The sequence below is a fragment of the Phoca vitulina genome, unplaced genomic scaffold (assembly GCF_004348235.1).
Source record: "Phoca vitulina isolate PV1807 unplaced genomic scaffold, GSC_HSeal_1.0 scaffold22, whole genome shotgun sequence".
NCBI classification, from domain to species: Eukaryota; Metazoa; Chordata; class Mammalia; order Carnivora; family Phocidae; genus Phoca; species Phoca vitulina.
Genome location: NW_022589725.1, coordinates 9,628,145 through 9,651,097, shown reverse-complemented (window position 1 = coordinate 9,651,097; position 22,953 = coordinate 9,628,145). Strand labels below are relative to the sequence as shown.

General features: G+C 50.7%; 1 protein-coding gene across 4 annotated transcripts in view; it reads left to right on the top strand.

The window, feature by feature from the left end:
- The first annotated feature begins 372 nt into the window (after positions 1–372).
- Positions 373–22,953, top strand: part of DLGAP4 (DLG associated protein 4) — a 193,252-nt gene continuing 170,671 nt past the window's right edge. For all 4 annotated transcript variants that reach the window (XM_032420072.1, XM_032420070.1, XM_032420073.1 and 1 more), the window contains exon 1: positions 373–422. The gene's annotated coding sequence lies outside the window, so the exon portion shown is untranslated. The remainder of the gene's footprint in view (positions 423–22,953) is intronic.

Sequence of the window (22,953 nt, the reverse complement as noted above, 5' to 3'; positions counted from 1 at the left end):
TCCGCCTCGCGACCCAGCGTCGCTGGCGGCGGAGACCCTCCCCCTCCTCTCCGGGTTGCGGGGGCGTGGGTGGGGGTGGGCGCTGGCAACGGCGCGCCCCCCCCCCCCCCCCCACCCCCCAGCCCCGGGCGGGTGGCCGGATCCGCGCCTGGTTTTGGGCGCAGCCGCGCGGCCCCCTCCCCCGCGCGCATCTCCCCGCCCCCCGCCCCCTCCCCGCCGCTCTCGGGGAGCCGGGGCCGCGCGGCTCCTCCTCCCGCAGCCTCATCTGGGGCGCCGCGCCGGCCAGAGGAGAGGCATGGGGCGCCCGCGGGCCGGGGCCGGGGCCGGGGCCTAGGCGGCGGACCTGCGAGCGGACCCGAGCAGCGGCGGCGGCGCAGCGCAGCGGCCGAGCGGGCCGGAGGCGGCCGAGGCGCCGGGCGCAGGTGAGGGAGCGGGGGTGGCGCGCGGTGGCCCTACCCTCTTTCCGGGGCCGGTGCGCCCCGTCCCTCGGCGAGACCCCCAATCCGAGTCTCCTCCCGGACAGACCTCCCTAAACCGAGGGGAGGCGCTGGCGCAGAAAAGCCCCCTCCCCCTGCCAGTTCTGTCTTCTGAGCCCCCAGTCCGAGGGGGCGGCTCTGCGGCTGGCAAGCCCCCTTCTCTGGGTGCGATCCCCAAGTCTAGGTCTTCCTGGATCCCCAAACCGGGGGAGGGCGGCATGGCTGGGGCCCGGAACCCCCTATCCAGGGTCGGACCCCTATTCCACCTCTTTATCCCGTGGACTCTCCCATGCCAAGGGGTTGCCAAAGCTAGGGAGCCCCTCCTCGGCCCCGACCCTCAATCCGCAGGGCGGCCAGGGGGTCAGGCAGACCCCTCCCCTGCCCACCAACCTTGGAGCTAAGGAGAGGGAGGGCTTTGCCAGCCGGCCGGGGCATTCCTCCATTTAGCCCAGCTGCCTCCATCCTGCCTCAGTAGCCCCGGGAGCCTGCCCAGCCAGCTCCCCCCTTCCCGAGCTCTTTTCCCGGACCTGGCATCTGGGGAGGGGGCGGGGGCAACCCCACCTCCCAGCGCTGCATGGCGCCCCCTCCCTTTTTGCATACCCGGGAGGGGCCGGGCTGACCCCGGCACCTGGGCTGGGGGGGCGCTCACATGGCCATGGGAGGCCCCCACGTGCGGCGCCCCGCGGTGAAAGGGGTTCGCGTTCAGAGCCGGTGGCAGGTGGACCTGCTGGCCGGAGAGGCCAGCTGGGTCCAGATGTGCAGGGCCTGCTGGGAGGGGACATGTGCTACCTGGACATGTGATGATGGCCCCTGGGCTCTTTCGACCAAACCTACCGGCTCCGATCCCCCTCCATCCTTCCATTCCTCTGTGCTTTCGTCCCTCTCCCTTCTCCCCTTCTTCCTCAGAGCTGCCTGTGTTGCAGAGGGACCAGCGGCCAGAGACTGTTGATGCTGTGGGGGGAAAATGAAATGGGGAAATGGGTTATGGGTTGGCAAAGGCTAGTTATGGGGGTGGGGGTGAGGGGATGGATGGGGTGCTCTGAAGCTGGAAGCCTCAAGCTTGGAGGGCCGTGCTAGTGGGGGGGTTCCTGCACCCCCACCTGCCTGCAAGTGGAAATGACAGAGGGGGAGGGGGCTGCAGTCCCCAGACCCCGGAGGCTGGACCCGTCTGCCTCTACCCCCCTTGCACCTCCACTCTCAGCCTAGCTCCCTGGGGTCCTGGCTGTCTGCCTCTGGGCCTTCACTTGTGGGAGGGGGCTGTGTTTTCTTCCAGGCTCAAGGTGGTGGAACGAGGTTGTACAGGATCATCTCAGAGAGTGACTGTTGGAGGAGCCCAGTTTCTGTCCCACAGAGGGAACTGTGGGCCGTCTGGTCCCAGGGTGGCCTGAGAGGCCTGAGCCAGGCTCCCAGTGGCAGTAGGGCTGGGTGGGGCCGCAGCGCTGGGTGACCGATTGGCGGCTGGAGCGTTGGGAGCCACTGCCAGGCCCCGGAGCCGAGCCGAGGCGAGCCGGCTGTCGGAGGCCAGTCAGCGGCAGATGCAGAGTGTGTTCCCAGCAGCTCCTGGAGCCCCTGGCTGTGCACGTGGGGGCAGGCTTGTGTGCGTGTGCCTGTGCTGTGGGAGGGGTGCGCACCAGGACTCCTGGGTCCTCCTGGAGCCCAGAGACAACGGCTCAACTTCTGTGAGTGTGCTGTGTGAGATGTCCATGGCACCCTTCCTTCGTTCTTCCATCAGAGCCTGGACTAGGCCTGTGCTGGGCGCTAGGGACACAGGATGATCTGGTGTCGTCCCCACCCTCAGGGAGCCTTTGTTCTGGGGGGGGGGGGGGCAGTCTGTCCCAGGTGCTGGGGCGGAGTGCAATGCCCAGACTGCAGAGAAAGTGCGGGGTAGAGCAGGCCTAATGACTGAGTTTTGTGGGACCCAGGGCGGCATCCAGCTGGTCCCAGCCTTGAGACGGAGCCGCAGGTCTGAGGGCTGTGCCCTGGGCGCAAGGCTGCCTGGCCGCTGAGTTGGTGTTTTTGAAAGGAGGCTGAACAGCACTTGGGAACTAAGGATAGATCGTGCACTTTGGAGCTTTTGTAAGACTCAGTGACGAATTGGACGTACCAGGGGCACCCACTGGCATCTCGTTATGTACTTGTGCAGTTTATGGGCCACTGGCTTCTTAAATGCCTGTGTTTCTACGGGATGGGGAGCCTCAGAGGAATTGTACTGGGCACTCTGTGGGACAGAGTCTCTATGCTCCCATATATCTGTGATTAATTGATAGATTCACTCATTCCAAACAGCATTAAAAAGTAGCATTATCTGACTATAGTGTATATAAACTTTTCGACTTAAACATTTTGAAATGTGCATTAATAAAATCTCGAATGCAGATTTTTTTTTCAAAAAGCACACCACGGGTATTCAGTAAATGTCCACTGCTCCCAGGATGAAGCCTAGCGTCCTCCCCATGCTAGCCCCTCGCCTCCCTCTTTGGCTCTGGTCCCCCTGGCCTGCTTTCGGTTCCTGGATCAGGCCATGTTGCCTCCAGCCTCAGGGTCTTTGCACACACCGCCCCCCCCCCCACATTTGCCTACTTAATTACTACTCATCATCCAGATCTCAACTTAGGCATCACTTCCAGAAAAAAGCCTTCCCTGACACCCAGGCCAGATCGTCTCCCTGTCACCACCTTTCCAGCCCCTATGGGCTTCTGCCTTCCTTATCCTGGTCACTGTTCCTTATTATCAGACGCCTCTGCATGCAGCTGTTGTGGAGATGAGCAGGGTCACGCCTGCCTTTTCATGCCGTCCCACTGGTGCTAAGGACAGGTCTTGGCTCATCCCTGGCCCTCAGTCCATTTCTTTGGCTGAATGAATGGACAGATGAGCACTGTTTGGGCCATCCTAAGTCGAGGGCTGGGCAGTAGGACATGGTGAAAGCCTTGGCCAGGTGCAGGCGTCAACACGGCTGTCCATATGGGCTCCTGCCTCCAGCTGGGCCTGCAAACTCAACAGCGTTTGACCAGGCTCTGTGGGGTTATAGGTCCATGGCCTCTAAAACTCCAGTGTGTCTGTGGGACCCCAGAGGCTCTACAGGAGAGTGAGGAGCCATGCTTGGGCAGGAGCCTGTGTCTTTGGGGGTGTCTGGGCTGATGTTTTATTTCTGCCGGTTCATTACCCACATCATCACCTGCTCACTTTCCATTCAGTAGGTCACCGGCTTGTCCAGTAGCTTGTCCGCCATTTCCTAATGCTCCATTCTGTCTTTGGGCCCCCAGGGCTTCCCGAGACCTGCTCGGTGCCCCCCAGGCGTGGAGACGGAGTCAAACCCACGGGGCCCTGCTCTGTGAACTGTAGTCATCCCGCCAGGCCCCTTCGGTGGTAGAGGCTGGTGCTGTCCAGTGCTGGGAAGGGGCATGAGTTTGGGCCCAGGGAAGTGCTTCCTGAAGGACGTGCACTAGATCTGGAGTGGATTCCGAAGGATTTGAAGGATCTGGGTAGATGGAGAATGGCGGGAAGAACTACATTGATGAGGCTGGGAGGCAGCCACATGCTGGGCGGGCCTGGGGATGGGGGCGGCCACCAGAGGCTGGTCGTGGAGGTGGGCGCTGTGCCAGCATGGTGAGTATGCTGTGTGCCCTTGGATGCAGCGTGTCCCCTCTCGGGGCTCCCCTGATACGGTGCAAGCTTGGACCTTGTGATCTCAGAGAACTTGCACCCTCGCAGTGTGGCGTCTGTGATCCTGACAGCCCAGGAAGGGACTCTCGAGGCTCCTACCTCTTCTTTGGGCGTGTGGGGAGCCAGGCTGGGGCTTGGTTCGCTCTAGTGGCTTTGGAGGGCAGTGCGTGTTAGCACCTGGGGCGGGGGCCAGCAGGGCTCTGACGAGGCTCAGCAGTTTCTTCTAACAGTCAGTTGGCCCTGTCAGTTAAGGGAGTGCAGGGGCTGGCTCTGTTGGGAGGGCCTCCCCGTCATGCAAACTCTCACTGCACCCTTTTTGGGAAAGGCAGTCCCTGATGAGAGGCTTCCTGTGTGTTGGACCAAAGACAATCCCACCTTTGACTTCATCGGATTCTTGTTGGGGGGGGGGCCCTTTTAAGACTCATGTGACCTGACTTTTGTTGTGGCCCATGGTGGGGGGAGGGGTACCCCGACACCCCGTCCACAGTGTCTGCTGGTGGCTGCCCCCAGCCAGGACGGAGGCCTTCAGGGCACGTACAGCACTCAGTTTGCAGAAGACCTTGAATCTCCGCATCTTCCCACCACCTGCAGGGGTAGGAATGAAAAGGGATGTTGTCTCCATTTGACAGATGAGGAAACTGAGGCTCAAGGAGGTTGGGTGGCTTCCCAAGGTCACTCAGAGGGTGGCAGGAGGTGAGCCCACAGCCCGGGAGCCCTGGGGGTGCCAGCACACGGGAGCCTGTTGCTAACTGATGGCACATCATTTCCTGAGCCGAGGAGTGGGGCTCTGGATCCCTCTGTGCTGGGTTTCGCAACGCCGCCTCCTCCCCGCCAAGCTGTCTGACGTGGCCTTTTCAAAAACCCAAAATGAATGGAAGCAAATTTTGTTTGGAGAATTTTGCTACACCCTTCACCAGGGCTGGTTGCAAAACCAGGCTTGGGGATCCCTGCTGCCGTTGGTGATGATCCCGACGATGGCAACCGTGTCATTGGTTAACACCCACTTGCTGAACAAAGCACTGGTGACCAGCTCCCAGGAGCCACACGCGGTGCCGGGCCCTCTGTCTCGTGAGCACCAGCTCTAAGCACCTTAAATTCGGCCTCTCCTTTAGTCCCATGACACCCTATCATTATCCCCATTTTACAGATGAGAAGACAGGCACAGAGAGCTGGAGTCTCCCCAGGCCCCAGAGCTGGCCAAGTGGCAGTGCCAGGATTTGAATCCAAGCCGCTTAGAGTATAGAATCTGGTCTCCGCCCACATTCTGGAGATGTGTTCACCAGCAGTGATGGGGGAGGGGGATGTAGCAGCGGGCATTGGGCCACGGGAATTGAATGTGGCGGACCCAGACCCTGGCTTGCCGGAACCTGGCCGCTCCCTGGAGGCAGAGCTTGGCTGGAGCTGAGAGCAGGCTCACGAGCAACTCTGGATGTCATCGGTCCCTCCTGGGCCCCACCAGGGGCTTGCTGGGTCTCATGGCTGTTAACAAGAGGAGTGCCAGGGCCCTTCCCCGCGAATTTGCTCTTCACTGACTCAGTTCTGGGAGGTGGCCCCTCTGTCAGGCTCCAGGGGCGATGGGAGGCGGCACAGGTGCTGAGGGGGGGACCAGGGATGCAGCATGATAGAGAGAGAATGGGATGCTGGCATCCTGGGACCCCTCGAGGAAGGGGCAGACCCCTCACATCCAGCAGCCCCTGGGGCCTGGCATGGGGACGCAGACGCCTCGGAGAAGGGCAGCAAGGCAAACATGGCATTTGCCTTCCTTCCTCCAGCGTGAGAAGGCCTGAGCAGGTGATCCATCTCCTGGAGTTTGCTTCAGAAATGGCTAAAGCCACATTTGGTACATGAGGGGTCATCTTTAGAAAGCACACAATGTGGGCAGGTTCTGTCTTTGATAATGCAGAAATGGGGCAGGCATCCTGGCATGGAGTATAAATGGAGTATAAGACCACTTATTGAGCACCTGCTGTGTACCTTCACACTGTGCTGGGCCCCACCACAGGGGCTCAGAACCACACCCTGATGAAGTGTTTGTGACTGCACAGGAGGGAGTCTCTGTGCCCCCAGATACGGTGCTGGGGAGTGGAAACTAGGCCTCTGGGTTCACATATTTTTCTTTCTGCAGTGACAGATGAGCCTGCGGTGACAGGGGTGGGTCCAGGAGGTTTTTGCTTTGCAGCTACCAGGAGATGGGGGTTTGGAATGACTGGTGAGCTGGTTTGCTGCTGTGTGTCCTCTATGGAGTCCCAGCACCTCTCTGGGCCTCATGGTCTCCATCTATTTGTTGAAGGGCTGGGGGTTAGGGCTCCACGGATCACCTAGCTCGGCTCTCTGTGGCTCCAGGAGTGAACCGAGCTGAGATTCCCTCTGGAAGGTGTCAGGGAGCCCCCATTGTCCTCACCCCTGACCCTCTGCCTGGCTTCCCACTTCTCCCTGTCCCCCAGGCCCAAGCCAGAGGGAGGGAGCCTTTTCTTCCGCCCACTGCGGGCTGACTGCGCGCAGTGACGCAGCAACCAAGGGCTCTGGAGCGCAGCTTGGAAACGGGGATCCGGGTTTGCTAAAGACAGGGGAAAAAAGGCTCTTCCCACCACCCCCAGCTGCCTGCCTGCCTCCCTCCCTCCCCCGGCTGCCGCCAAGCCCTGGCACCTCCTCGGTGCTGCCAGATCCACTTGTAGGGTGGGAGGCTCAGCTGTAGAAGGGCCCCGGTTCAAGTCCCAGTGTGCCCAGGCCTCGCTGTGTGGCCATGGCATGCTTGCCTGCTTTTCTGGGCAGTGTGCACGGTGAGGGCTGGACTTTGGGATTCGGAGGCTGACTGGGCAGCTTGCAATGATGGCTCTGAGGGTCCCATGTGACTCGGGAGGAGCTCCTGGGAGGATCGGGCTCTCTGCCACCTGTGTACTCTACGTGTGCCCCCCACAGTGGAGGGAGCAAGGTGCTATGATCCTCTTCATCTTCCATCCAAGGAAACTGAGGCCACGCAGCAGGTGGATGGTGGAGCCAGGATCGACACCAGGTCTGTGTGACTCAGGCATCCAGGCAAGAAGGCAGACCCCAGGCAGGAGGCCAGCTGGGTCACTGTGAGCCTCCTGTTGTCTTCTCTGAGTCTCAGTTTCTGCACCTGTGCAGTAGGAGTGGGGTGGGGTGGGGGGTTGGGGCCGCCCCAGCCCATCTCTGGGCCCCCACCTGGCACTGCTGGGAACTTTCCGAGCTTCCTCACCGACCTCCAGCTCCCAACCTGGAAGCCAGGGTGTGATGACAGGCGAGGAAGTGTCAGCATCTTGCACCTCTCCTCTGGGGAACCTGCCACCTTTGGGGTGTGAGAGATTCCTGGAGGACTGGGCATATGCGAGGCCTTCCAGGGACAGCCTGGGTGGGGACAGAGGCAGGTTGGCTCTGGGCAGTCTGGGGGACTTGCGTCTCTGCTGGGCCACCTCTGCCTGTCTGTGGCTCTGACCCTTGCGTGTCGGGTTCAGCAGGGGACTCTGGGAGAGAGTGGGCGTGGACAGGGAGATGGGGCCACTCTCCGCCCCTGACTCCCCTGCGTGCATGTGTGTGTGGGGTGCGTATGCGGAGTACGTGTGTATGTTTTATGGGCCATGTGTGTACGGGGAGTGTGTGAGAGATGCGCGTGGGAGTGTGCGTGCATGCGTGCAAGCGACGTTGCCTCCACTGGAGCCAGGCCCTTGGTGTATCGTCAGATCCTCTTGACACTGGGAGGCAGATGTTACCGTCCCTCTAGTCCTCCTTTTCCCCCCTTCCTTCTCAGTGTTCGTGCAGCAAACGCATGTGAAGTGCCTGCTCTGTGCCCAGAGCGGGTGTTGGGCCTGTGTCAGTGGGCGCAGCCCCCGCTCCCTGCCTCTCGGGAGGCCGGCAGCCCCGACGTAACCTCCCAGGTGAATGTAAACTCGCCGCCGTGACAGGTGCTGCTATCACAGTGACAAGTACAAGGAGACCTAGGCTGGCGGGGCAGGGAGGGCCGCCCCGAGGAGGTGACGCTCGACCTGTCACCTAAGAGCCAGAAGGAGCGAACTGGGACGGAAAGGCCTGTGCTGGGCAGCAGGGGCAGTGTGAGGCTCGAGAGCCTGGAGAGCAAGGGACCTCGGGGAGGTGGAATCAGGGCCTGGGGGGATACAGATGGGCTCTTGGCACAGGACGAAGCTGAGGCTCAGACAGGTGAGGCAGCCTGCCCAGGTGGGGCTGGAAACTTGGCCAGAGGGTCTGTCCTGGTTGTAGTTAGCAGAACCCTTGACTCTCATCGGGACCTTTTGAGCAATCTGCCTGAGGTCCCACAGCAAGTTAGCATGGAGCGAGGCCTCCTCCTCTCGGCACCATCCCCCTGCATGGATGCTTCCCGCTGAAAGAAACTGAGGAGCCACAGAAGGTTCCGGAGCAGGGCAGACCCATAGTGCTCTCTGAGCCGGCCACACCCCAGGCCTTCCCAGCACTGGCACGGAGTGTTGGTCATCTGCCTGCCTGCTGAGGCTGAGGCCAGGGCCAGTTGACCTCTGCCGACCCAGTGTGTCACCACCCTCTGCTGACGCTGGATGGGGCGGGGGCACAGCTAGTGGGCAGTGGTGGGCAGGGGACCCCATGGCCACCAGCCCTGCAGCTTCCAGGAACCCTTTGCCAGGCTGGATTTGATCAATGACAAGGCCATTTCTGGAAGCCAGTGGGGAGGCAGCCTTGCACCTGGAGCCCTGGGGGTGGGTCTAGGGGCTCAGCTATAGAGCAGAGGTTGGGCTCCTTCCCTGCCTAAGTCCCCTTCTCAAGCATCTTTTGGTTCTAGCCTTCACGGCCTCTGGCCAAGATGACTGTCCCAGCCCCCTCCCAGGTCTCCTGCCAGTAATACCATCTACACGCAGGCCAAGTGATTGATCCAGAAACCACACCCGGCCCCTTACACCTCATCATGAGCCCTGAGCAGTCAGTGCTTCTGTCACCCTCCTCTGTGCGCTCCTCCAGCCCCCTCCAGCTCCCTCCAGCCCCTGGCGTGCTCTCACTTACAGCTCAGCTGAACGAGCTGGGATTCACAGAACACATCATGTCATCTGGCCCTCAGCCTTCGCATTCACTGTTCCCTCTGCCCAGAATACCCTTCCCCAAAGTCCTTGCTCAGTAACTCCTATTTGTTATTGACTACTCAGCTCAGGCCTTGCCCTTCCAGGAGACTTTCTTATCCACATGAGTCACTCCCGCCTGGATTCCACTTACGTGTCTGCCTCCCCTACCCCTCCAGGCAGGGGCCAGGCTGGTACCTCTTGGCGCCCCACGCCCCCAGCAGTGCCTAGCCTGGAGCCTGGCACACAGTGGGTGCATAGCTCATGAGTGTCAGCCGAGCACTGTTGCACCCAGTGGCCAGAGTACCGCCTGTGTCCCCTCAGGCCCCCCCCTACAGGGGCCGGGTCACGTGGCAGGTGCCTCGGACAAGAGCTCAGCCCACATGTCCCACTGGGACCCCTCTGCTCCTCTCCTCTAGGACTGGGAGTAGGAGCAATGGCTGCATGAGCCCATCTGGGGCGATGTGGGGGTGCCTGGGGCTGGGCAAGCAGGAAGTTGGCTGGTCGGTTGCCTCATTTTAGCTTATGGACCCACCAGGGCTGTTTTTTGCCAACCTGGGGAGAAGCCCGACTGTTTGAAAGGAATACATTTCTTGTTCTTTATGCCTCTGAAATTTAAGGGTCCATTGTCAACGCAGCCTAGTCCACACTATTATAAAGCTCTACTACGTGCCAGACATTATTCTAGGCAATGGGGATAACGATATTCCGCTGCGGAGGCTACCTTCGCTCTGTGGTGCCACATAGTAGGTCCGCGGGTTAGCCGAGCTTCTCGGATCTATTCTCCTGTCTGTAAAGAGTCGTAAGGAGCAGCCGCACAGGGAAGGCTGAGGTTGGGGGAGGCATCTCTGACAGACCGGGGGCCACTAGAGGGGAGCCCCTGCATGCCCAGCCCGGGAGCAGGGTAGACCGCACCGCTGGAAGCTGCTCTTACCTCTCTTCCTCCCCATCTCAGGGTCCACCATCTGCGTCGGGTATCTATCCCTGCATAACACAGGACCCCAAAAGTTAGTGGCTTAAAACAATCGTAAACATTTATTGCCTCTCTCTCTTTCACACATACACACATGCAGGAGCCACTCTGAGGGAGTCTGGTGTAGGCTCCTCACCCGTGTGTTAGACAGGAGTGATGCCGACTGTTTCCCGTAAGGCCTGGGCCAGACCTTGAGTTATTTGTCTCTAACACCCCCCAGGCCCTCTGGGTGGGAGGAATCGCTGTCCCCTACATGTGGGGAAATAAGTCACAGAGAGGGAGGATGACACTCCTAAGGTCCAGCAGGCACCTGGTAGAGCTAGGATTTGAGCCCAGACCGGCTGTCCTCATAGCCTATGCTCTTAACCACTGTGTCATCCTGGCCAGGGTGAGTGTGAGTGGGGTGGGGAGGGAGACTCTGGGAGGGCCTTAGCGACCGTTTAAAAACGAGGTGTTAATAGCAGCAAGTATTTATGTCCAGCTGCTTTAATGAGCAGGTTTTGTTTTTTTTTTTTCCTGTTTTTGTTTTTAACCGAAAGAACAAAATTGAGTGGAAAGGTGGCAACTGCCTCAGCCCTGAGGATTCTGGGAAGGCTTTTCGGAGCCACAGGCCGACCGCCCTGGAGTGGCCGCCAGCAAGCTTGTCCACCCACAGGAGGGAGTGAGCCGACTCTGAGCATTTGGCCTGAGCTGGGTCCTGGCTCAGCTCACCAGCTATGTGACCTTCAGCAAGTCACAGAAATCTTTTTGAGCCTCAATTTCTCCATCTGTTCCCCACGGGATAATAGTGTCACTGCCTGTCTGGAGGCTTGGTGTCAGAGTGAAGTGAGTTCTGTGTGTTAAAGTCCCGAGGACAGGGCCCAGCACATAGTAGGTGCTCGAGAAAAAGCAGCTGGTGGTGTTGGGCTCTCTTATGACCTCCCCTGGCCACATGCGCACACACTGTGTCCTCTAGCATTCCCTCCCCACACTCCAGCCCAGATCGGCTCACAGGTTAGCCTAGGCCTCCCAGTGAGACCAGCACACAGAGGGAGGGGGAAGCTGAGGTCCAGAGATGACTTGCCCTGAGGGCCTCAGGGGTAGAGATGGGACTGAATCAGAGGCCTGGACTCGGGATCTTGTGCTCATTCTGCCATCCCACTCTGAAGGGTCCTCAGGAGAACCTCAGGACGCTGAAGGAATTCCAGCCACTCTCAGGCTGCCTGGGAGCCAGGACCCTTGGGTCCTCCTCCCCTCACTGTCCCCCAGGCCCCTCTGTGACCCTGTTGAGTTGCCTCCCTCTCTGTGCCTTTGTTGCAACAAGGTGGTGGGGAGAGCCTGGACTGCCAGGGAGCAAGGCCCCCTCCCCCAGGCCCACCTCTGGGTCCCCCTCCCCCAGGTTCACTTCTGTGTTCTCTCCCCCAGGCCCACCTCTGGATTCCCCTCCCCCAGGCTCACTTCTGTGTCTGCCTCCCCCAGGCCCCACTTCTGTGTCACCGCCCCCAGCCTCCCCCTCCTCCCCCCGCTGTGTCCCCTCCCTCCTCTGCTGTCCTGATTTGTGCTTGGCCCATATTTAAAGCAGCAGCTTTTAGGTGGAAGGTCAGGCAATGGGAATTCCTGCTTGGGGAGGCCCACCCAGGCCCACCCCTTACCCTGGGGCCCAGAGTGGACTCTGTCTGCCAGGGCCGGTGGCTCTGGGCCTGTGGGCCAGTGCTCCTGTAAAGATTCTTTCAGCGCTGCAGGCCCACCATGCCCCCCACTCCCTCTCTGTGTGTCCTTCATTGGGGAGCAGATATATTTAGACCAAATGCTCCGTTCTGTGCAGATTCCATATCCACGGTGCCTGTCGGGGCTGGTGGAGGCAGGGCCCATGAGCAGCCACGCCTGGTACCCGGCATCTGGGCTGTTCGGAGCTCTGGGGCCGGGGTGGCCGGACCAGGACTCTCCCCTGCTGACTGCGGATGGATCTTCCTCTCCACCTCCCTGTCCCCTAGAGCCACATCTCTCTGACCATTGGCCAGCAAGGCTCAGCCGAACTCAGTCATTTGCTCCCCTGCCCCCCACTTTCTGAGCCTCTCCATCCTCCTGGTCCCTCTCAGCAAGTGCAGCGCCTTCTGCCTTGTATAGTCAGTCCGGGAACGTATATTTTGTGTCTGCTGCGGGGCAGGCCCTTGCTGGATGCCGGGGACATGGAGGTGACTAATAAGGCCCTCACGGTGGCCACATCCCAGTCTGGGAGGTGGCTCGCAGGCCACTAAGATAGCATCAGGATACCTGTTGCCACAGCAGGAGGCCCTAGCACAAGGGACACGAGACCTGCGGCAGTGATCAGGGAGGGCCCCCTGCAGGACCGGCGGTCCCAGCTGAGACCTCTCGGTTCAGAGGGAGCGAGCCGACGACTGGAGACCGGGCAGATGTTCCTGGCAGAGGGAACAGCACATGCAAAGGCCAGGAGAGGAGTGAGAACCTGGCTGCGCTGGGGAGAGAGGAGAGCAGGAAGGCAGGCAGGAGCTCGGTCTTGCTGAGCCTCAGCTGCAAGTCTGAGGGTCTTGCCCCCCTTCCTCCTGCCCCGAGCACTGGAAAGCTGGGGGACCATTTCCAGCAGGCCAGTGTCGGGTCTGGTGTGAGCACGGCAGGGCGGCTGGTCAGTGGTCCCCCCCACTGCCCACCCGGCTGGCTCTGGCTTCCGCGGCAGATGTGCTGTGCCCGGCTGGGTGGGAATCAGAAATAGCTCACACGTGCTCAGCGCTTGGTGAAGCAGCTCCCCCCGTCCCGGCGCATTTCATCTGCACCCGAGTCAAGGACAGCTCAGTGCTCGCAAGCTGGGTGACCTTCTCCCTCCGTTTATTAATACACCGCCCACTTGGGGCTGCAGGCAGAGCTGGGAGAATGTGTGCAGGGGCGGGGGTGGGGGGGTAGGGTGGCAGCAGGGGTGTCCTAGACAGGGGAAATGCCTAGGGGCTGGAAAATGATACCTACCCACCAGAACACTCACTGTCCAGCCAGATAAACCCCCAAGTACAAAAATGAGTGTAAAATTCCCTGGAATCCACCTCCCTGTGGTGACCATCATTAACATTTTGATGTCCGCCTTCCAGATATCTCTCCAAGTTGATCTTCCCTGGCAGATGGATTCATTCATTCGTTCATTGATTCATTCATTCATCAAATATTTGTTAAGTGCTCACTCCATGCTAGGCCCTGTGGTGAGCAGAGGGGGCATGGCTCTGAGTCTTAGGGAACTCAAAAACGCAAATAAAACAGGGATGAGGTCCACAGAGAAGGGGCATTGGAACTATGAGGTCTCAGCCCAGGCTGGGTTTTGGGGAGGACTTCCTGGAGGAGGTGACACTTGGGTTGAGGCCTAAGAGGTGGGGAGAATTCCCCCCAGCAAAGAGATAATGAGGAAAATCATTCCTGCCAGAGAGAATGGCAGATGTGCAGACCCTATGGTGTGAGGGCAGTGGTGTTTTCAGTAAAGAGAAGGGAAGATGGGGAGGCTGAGTGCTGGGGTGAGAGAGGACAAGGTGAAGCACGAGGGAGTGGCAGGGACCAGACCATGCGGGGCCTCACGGGCTGTGTGCAGGGCTTGGGGATTTCCATAAGAGTGTGGGCTCTGGTGCTGTTGAGACTCACGTTCAAATCCAACTGCACCACCTAGCTGGTTGACTTCAAGCAAATTACCTAACCCCTGTGCCTCAGTCTTCTTGACTGTAAAGTGGAGCCAGCAATAGTCCCCACCTCAAAGACTGTTGTAAGGATGAAATGATGTAAGGAAATTCTTAAGACAGCACTTGGCATACAGAAATTGCTCATAAATTGTAGCCATATAATGTTGAGGTCATCTGTAGATGAAGTGTGTGTGTGTAGACGATTTTGCGTAAATAGGGTCATATTAGTTCTGTTTGTCTGTAGCTACTTTTCCCCTTGATGCTAGCCATCTTTCTGAGGCAATGGCTACAGAGTATTATTATATTTAAGATGTTTGTATTGAGGTGTAACATGCGTTGTAGAGTGCACTAATCTTCTGTGTATAGTATAGCTTGATCCATGTGTATATATGTATATATGTCATATATATCATATGTCACATATCATATGGCATGTATATCATATATATATGTCTATAACCACCTGGTAACCACCACTCAGATCAAAATATAGGATATTTCCAGCTCCTCCAGAAGGCTGTCATGCTTTTTCCCAGTTAATTCCCCACCCCTCACCCCTAGTGGTTACCATTATTCTGACTTCCAGAACCATAGCTTAGTTTTGACTATTCTAGACCTTCATATAAATGGTGATCATGCAGGATGTCCCTTTTGTATCTGGCTTCTTTTGCTCATCATTTTGTCTGGAAGATTCATCCATGTCTTGTGGCTTGGTAGTTCATTCTTTTATATTGCTGCCTAGTGTTTCACTGAGTGAATATTTCATACTTTATCCATCCTATTGTTGATAGACATTTAGATTATTTCCAGTTTTTGACTATATGGAATGTGCTGCTCTGGACTTCTTTATACATATTTTTCGGGGGAACTTATGAAGTTATTTCTATTGGGTATATAGCCAGGAGTGGTTTCTAGGTCGTAGAAGATGCAAATGTTCAGCTTTAGTAGATAGTGCCAGTAGTAGTAAAAAAGTGACTGAACCAATTTGCATTCCCACCCGCAGAGCGTGAGGGTTCCAGTTGCTCCACATCCTCATCAACACGGTGACTAAAGATAATTAGATAGTTTCTAATAGCTGCAGGGAACTCTGCTACAAAGTTGGACCACCTTGAACCAGCTCCCCAGTGATGGACATTTAGGTTGTTGCCAACATTTACATGATTTTTTTAAATTAAAAAGCAAAGATACGGGGTGCCTGGGTGGCTCAGTTTGTTGGGCATCTGCCTTCGGCTCAGGTCATGATCCCAGAGTCCTGGGATCGAGCTCCGCATTGGGCTCCCTGCTCAGCAGATAGCCTGCTTCTCCCTCTGCCCCTCTCCCCACTTGTGCACTTTCTCTGTCTCTCTCAAATAAATAAAATAAATTCTTACAAAAAGACAAAGATAAATCAATAAAATAAATATTTAAAATTAAAGTAATGGAAGCAACCAAGATGTCCTTCAATAAATGAATGCATAAATAAATTGTGATACATCCATTTAATGGAATATTATTCAGTGATAAAAAGAAATGAGCTATCAAGCCACAAAAAAGACATGGGGGAGTTTTAATGCAATTACTAAGCAAAAGAAGCCAGTCTGAAAAGATTACATACTGTCTGATTCTGACTATGTAACGTTCTGGAAAAGGTAAAACTGTAGAGACAGTAAAAAGATCAGTGGTTGCCAGGGATTTGGGGGAGGGGAGGGGGGGATGAGTAGGTGGAGCATAGAGGATTTTAGGGCAGAGAAACTCTTCTGTATGATACTGAAATGGTGGATACATGACATTATACGTTTGTCTAAACCCATAGATCTTTACAGTACAGAGTGAATCCTAATGTAAATTGCGGACTTTAGTTAATAATAATGTATCAGTATTGGTTCATCAGTTGTAACAAATGTACCACACTAGTGTGAGATGTCCATAGCAGGGGAGCAGGGGTTAAGGAGAGGGATATATGGGAACTCTGTACTTTCTGCTCAATTTTTCTGTAAACCTAAAATTACTCTGAAAAATAAAGCCCATTAATTTATAAATTAAAATTAAAGTGTAAAGACAAAACCAAAAATCACTAGGGGTGTCCACTGTAGTGTTAGAGATATGTCCTCTTGGTTGTTCTCTCTGGAGATGTTTTTCTTTTTCTTGGTGGGGATGATACTCCAGAATACTTTTGTGTTTCACTCCTGTTCCATCCCTCCCTGCTCATTCTCATGGTGGAAGCACATCCCCATATTATTAAAACTCTTCCTAAATATCATGTTTAGAGGCTCCCTAAAGCAGGAGGAGATTTATATTCTGATGATGGAATAGGAGCCATTGTTTGGAGAAGAAGAAAAGGAGATTGATGAAGTGATGGAATTGTGGGATCTTAGATTATGGGTGTTACATTTAGGAGAAATGATTTAGAATTATAGCATCTGACTTGGTACCAGTGCATCTCAGAGTCTCAGTACCGTTATCTCTAAGTGACAGAATGAGGTGGGTTTACATTCTAGAAATGAATGATTATGGATCTTTAAACAGATGAAACTTAACATTTCAAAACTCAAAGAATTTTAGAACCTCTAAATTGAAAAAAAACAAACAAACAGTCAAGGTATTCTAGTTTAATCTCTTTTTTTCTCCCAGTGTAAATTTGATTTATTTTCCTTTTTTAAAAACAACTTTTATTGAGGTATAATTGACATACTATAAATCACACATATCTAAAGTGTTCAAATTGGTAGGTTTTGATAAATGTATACACTTGTGAAACCACCACTGCAATCAAGATAATGAACATATCCATCACTCCCAAAAGTTTCCTCATGGTCCTTGGTAATCCTCCCTCTTGCTCTTCTTCTACCCCTTCCCACCCTGCCTCTCCTACCCTCTACTCTTGCCCCTCCCCCTCCCCAGGCAAGCATTCTTTTTTGTTTCCTAGAAGTCTATATAAATGGAATCATACATACTCTTTTTGTTTGGCTTCTTTCACTCAACATAATGATTTGGAGATATAACCACATTGTAACATGTATCAGTACCTCCTTTTTTTTTTTTTTCCTGAGTAGTATTCCATTGGGTGGATATGCCATAGTTTATTTATTCATTTACTTCTTGGTAGGCCTCGGGTTTGTTTCTAGTTTTGGGCTATTACAAATAAAGCCTCTATTAATATGTGTTTATAAGTCTTTATATGAACATATGCTTTCATTTCTCTTGGGTATATACCTAGGAGAGTTATGACTGGACAATATGGTAGGTGTATGCTTAACTTTTTAAGAAACTGCTAGTGTTTTCCAAAGTGGGTGTACCATTTTAAATTCCTACTAGCAATGTATGAAAGCTCCAGTTCCTCTACACCCTCACCAACACTTGGCACAGTCAATCTTACTAATTTCAAGCATGCTAATAGCTGTGATATTTCCTTCTGGTGATAATTTGCAATTCTTTAATGACCAGTGGTGTTGAGCATCTTTTCATGTGCTTATTTGCCATCTGTATATCTTCTTTGCTGAAGTGTCTCTTCAAATCTTTTGCCCACTTTTATTTTTTTATTTTTATTTATTTTTTTAAAAGATTTTATTTATTTATTTGACAGAGAGACAGAGACAGTGAGGGAGGGAACACAAGCAGGGGGAGTGGGAGAGGGAGAAGCAGGCTTTCCATGGAACGGGAACGACTGAGCCACCCAGGCGCCCCTTTTGCCCACTTATAAATTGGGTTGTTTGTTTTCTTATTATTGAGTTTTGAAAGCTCTTTTTGTATTCTGGATACAAGTCCTATAAAGGATATATGTTTTTGCAAACATTTTCTCCCAGTCTGTGGCTTGTCTTTGCATTTCCTTAAGAGTGTCTTTCACAGCACAGGCATTTTTGATGAAGTACAAGTCTTTATGGTTTGTGTTTGGTGTTGTCATAGCTAAGAAATCTTTACCTAACCCAGTATCATAAAGGTTGATTCTATGTTTCCTTCTTGAAAGAAAATTTTAGGTTTCATACTTTGAACTATGATCCATTTTGAGTTATTTTTTATATAATGTGAGGTTGGATTAAATTTCACTTTTTGCTTATAAATATTCCTTCATTCCAGCATCATTTGCTGAAAAAATTTCCTGGCTCTACTGCATTGTCTGTGCTCTTCATCATAAATCTGTTGTCCAGGGCTGCCCAGCTGGTTCAGTCAGTAGAGCATGCAACTCTTGATCTCGGGGTCATGAGTTTGAGCCCCATGTTGGGTGTAGAGATTACAAAAAAAATAAAAAATAAAAAAAATCAGTTGTCCATGTATGTGTATGGGTCTATTTCTAGACTCTCTCTTCCGTTCCATTAAGTTATCTATCTTTATACTAGCATCACACTGTTTTGAAATCAGCCTTCCAACTTCGCTCTTCTTTTTCAAAGTTGTTTTGGTTATTGTAGGTCCTTTGTATTTCCACATGAATTTGAGAATTAGCATATCAGTTTCTATAAAAATGCCCATTGAGGTTTTGATTAAGAATGAACATCTTAATATTGAGTCTTCTAGCCCATGAACAAGGTATCTTAATTTATTTAGGTAAGTTTTGTTTTTAACAAACTTGTTTGTTTTAACAAACAAAATAAGTTTTTAACTTATTATCTCAGCAATGGTTTTCCATATCAAGGTCTTTCACATCTTTTGTTCTATTTATTATTAAGTATTTCGTATTTTTGATGCTATTACAAAAGGTATTTTTAAATTTGAGTTTCTATTTGTTTGTAGCTAGTGTATAGAAATACAGTTTGATTTTTGTATATCAATCTTATAGCTTTGTGTGTGTGGATTCTATTGCATTTTCTATATAGGTGAGCATGTCATCTGCATATATAGTTTTATTTTTTTTCTTTCTATCTGGATGCTTTTGTTTCATTTTCTTGCCTCATGCCCTAAGGCCTTGCCTAATGCCCTTCCAATGGAATATTGAATAGAAGTGGTTCAAGTGGACATCCTTGTCTTGTTCCTGATCTTAGAGGGGAAGCTCCCCATCTTTCACCATTGAGTGTGATGCTAGCTGCAAGGATTCTGTAGATGCCCTTCTCAAGTCGAGGAAGTTCCCTTCTATTCTGAGTTTGCTGAGAATTTTTTAAATTGGGAATGGGATTTTGTCAAATGCTTTTTCTGTGTCTTTTGAGATAATCACATGGTTTTCCTCTTTTAGTCTATTAATATAATCACGTTGATTGATTTTTAAATGTCAACTAACCCTGCACTCCTAGGATAAGCCCCATTGGCTTTTTAATGTATTGTTGAATTAGATCTGCTAAAATTTTGTTTAGGATTTTGGCATCTGTATTCAGGAGAGATACTGGTCTATAGTTTTCATTTATTGTATTGAATTTATCTGGTTTTGGTATCAGGGCCCCATAAAGTGAGGTGGGCAGTATTTCCTTCTCTTCAATCTTTTACAAGAGTTTGTATAGAATTAGTACTGTTTCTTCTAAATATTTGGTAGAATCACCTATGAAGATCTGAACTGTGAGTGTTCTTTGTGGGAACACTCACACCTGCCAATCCAATTCCTTTAATAAATACAGGACTATTCAGGATATCTCTATCTTCTTACATGAGCTTTGACAATTTGTATCTTCAAGGAATTTGTCCATTTCATCTAAGTTGTCAGATGTATTAATGTAAAGTTCATAATATTCCTTTATTATCTTTTTTTTAAAAAAATGACAGCTTTATTGAGATACAATTTGCATACTGTACAATTCACCTATTTAAAGTGTGCAGATTGATGGCTTCTAATGCCGTTGTACATAGAGTTTTACAACCATCAGCACATAAATTTTAGTATATTTTCATCAGCCCCCCCAGACCTCCATACTTGTTAACAACCACTCCCTATTCCCCCCTACCCACCCTACCCTCAGCCCTAGGCAACCATTAATCTACTTTCTATCCATATAGATCTGTTTGTTCTGGACATGTCATATAATTGGAGTCATACAATATGTGGTCTTTTGTGACCAGCTTTTTTCCCTTAGCATCATGTTTCCAAGGTTCATAGAAGCTGTAGCATGTGTCAGCACTTCGTCTTCCTTTCTTTTCATTGCCGAAAGGTATTCCATTGTCTGTGTCCACATTTTATCTATCCACTTACCAACTTGTGGACATTCGGGTTGTATTGTCTTTTTGGCTATTACAGATAAAGCTGCTATGAACAAGTTTTTGAATGGATATGCTTTCATTTTTCTTGGGTATCTATCTACAAGTGGGATCACTGGTTCATGTAGCCTAGGTTTAACCTTTTAAAGGACTACCTGGCTGTTTTCTAAAGTGGCTGTACCATTCCACATTTCCACAGCACTGTAGGAGTGTTCCAGTTTTTCCAGATACTCACCAACATTTGTTATTGTCATTTTTTACATTAAGTTTTAAGTTTTAATTCCAGTATGGTGAACATAGTGTTATATTAGTTTCAGGTGTACAATGTAGTGATTCAACAATTCTATACATTACTCAGTGCTCATCATGATAAGAGTACTCTCTAATTCCTATCACCTGTTTCACCCATCCCCCCACCCACCTCCCCTCTGGTGACCATCAGTTGTTTCTCTATAGCTAAGGCTCTGTTTTTTGGTTTATATCTCTCTTTTTTTCCCCTTTGCTTGTTTTGTTTCTTAAATTCCACCTATGAGTGAAATCATATGGTATTTCTCTGGCTGACTTATTTCACTTAGCATTATATTCTCTAGCTTCATCCATGTTGTTGCAAATGGCCATATTTCATTCTTTTTCATGGCCGAATAATATTCTAGTGTGTGTGTGTGTGTGTGTGTGTGTGTGTGTGTATACATACACTACATCTTCTTTGCCCATTCATCTATCAGTGGACACTTGGGCTCCTTCCATAATTTGGCTATTGTAAATAATGCTGCAATGAACATAGGGGTGCATGTATCCTCTGAATTAGTGTTTTTGTATTTGGAGATAAATACCCAATAGTGTGATTACTGGATCACAGGGTAGTTCCATTTTTAAGTTTTTGAGGATCCTCCATACTGTTTTCCACAGTGGCTGTACCAGTTTGCATTCCCACCAACAGTGCAAGAGGATTCCCCTTTCTCTACATCCTTGCCAACACCTATTGTTTTTTGTGTTGTTGGTTTTAGCCATTCTGACAGTTGTGAGGTGATATCTCATTGTAGTTTTGATTTGTGTTTCCCTGATGATCAGTGATGTTGAGCATCTTTTCGTGTGTCTGCTTACCATCTGTATGTCGTCTTTGGAGAAATGTCTGTTCATATCTTCTGCCCATTATTTAATTGGATTATTTGTTTTTTGGGTGTTGAGTTTTATAAGTTCTTTATATATTTTGGATACTAACCCTTTATTGGATATGTCATTTGCAAATATTTTCTCCCATTCTGTAGGTTGCCTTTAGTTTTATTGATTGTTTTCTTCACTGTGCAGAAGCTTTTTATTTTGATGCAATCCAATAGTTTATATTTCTTTTATTTCCCTTGCCTCAGGAGTGTTATTGTCTGCCTTCTTAATTGTAGTCATCCTAGTGGATGTGAAGTAGTATCTCATTATGGCTTTGATTTGCATTAACCTGATGGCTAATGATGTTGAGCATCTTTTCAAGTGTTTATTGACATTTGTATATCTTCTTTTGAGACATTCATTCAAATTCATTCAAATCCTTTGCCAACTTTTAAATTGGGCTATGTCTTTTAGTATTGAGTTGTTAGGGTTCTTTATATATTTTGGATACAGGTCTATTATCAGATATATGATTGCAAATATCATCCCCATTCTGTGAGTTGTCTTTTCACATTCTTGATATTGTCCTTTATAGCACAAAAACAGTGTCCTTTTATAGTCTTTTAATTTTGATGAAGCTCAACTTCTCTATTTTTTTCTTTTGATGCACATACTTTTTGCATCATATCTAAAAAGCCATTGCCTAATTCAAGTCATTAAGTTTACACCTTTTAATATGAAGATTTATAGTTTTAGCTCTTACATGTAGGTCACTGACCCATTTTGAGTTCATTTTTTGCACATGTTGTGAAGTAGTGGTCCATCTTTACTCTTTTGCATGTGGATATTCAGTTGGGCTATCACCATTTGCTGAAAAGGCAGTTCTTTCCTCATTGAGTGGTCTTGGCACCCTTGTTGAAAATTAACTGACCATAAATGTAAGGGTTATTTTTTCTGGACTCCCAATTCCGTTCTATTGATCTATCCTATGACAATACCACACTGACTTGATTACTATAGCTTTGCAGTGAACTTTATTATCCTTCTATTATCTGTATAACTGATGTCACCTCTTTCATTCCTGATACTAGTAATTGTGTCTTCTCTCTCTTTATATTTTATCTGTAAAATTTCTTATAAAATCTCTTTTATATTTTGTTTTTTCAATCAGTATGGTTTAAAGATTTATCAATTTTATTGATCTTTTCAAAGAGCTTTTGGTGTCATTGATTTTTCTCTATTGCTTTTTTTCTCTATTGTTTTCTCTTTTACTGATTTCTTTTTTTTAAATAATATTTTATTTATTTATTTGAAAGAGAGACAGCAAGAGCGAGAGAGGGAACACAAGCAGGGGGAGTGGGAGAGGGAGAAGCAGGCTTCCCGCTGAGCAGGGAGCCTGATGCAGGGCTCGATCCCAGGACTCCGGGATCATGACCTGAGCCGAAGGCAGACACTTAACGACTGAGCCACCCAGACGCCCCTGATTTCTATTTTTTTAAAAGATTTTATTTTATTTATTTGACAGAGAGAGACACAGTGAGAGAGGGAACACAAGCAGGGGGAGTGGGAGAGGGAGAAGCAGGCTTCCTGCCAAGCAGGGAGCCTGATGCAGGGCTCGATTCCAGGACCCTGGGATCATGACCTGAGCCAAAGGGCAGATGCTTAACGACTGAGCCACCCAGGCACTCCTCTTTTACTGATTTCTACTGTGATCTTTATTATTTCTTCTCCCCTACTTAGTTTTGTTTAATTTGTTCTTCAAATTTTTTTTATTTTATTTTATTTATTTTATTTTTTTTTTTTTAAAGATTTTATTTATTTATTTGAGAGAGAGAGAATGAGAGACAGAGAGCATGAGAGGGGTTAGGGTCAGAGGGAGAAGCAGACCCCCCGCCGAGCAGGGAGCCCGATGTGGGACTCGATCCAGGGACTCCAGGATCATG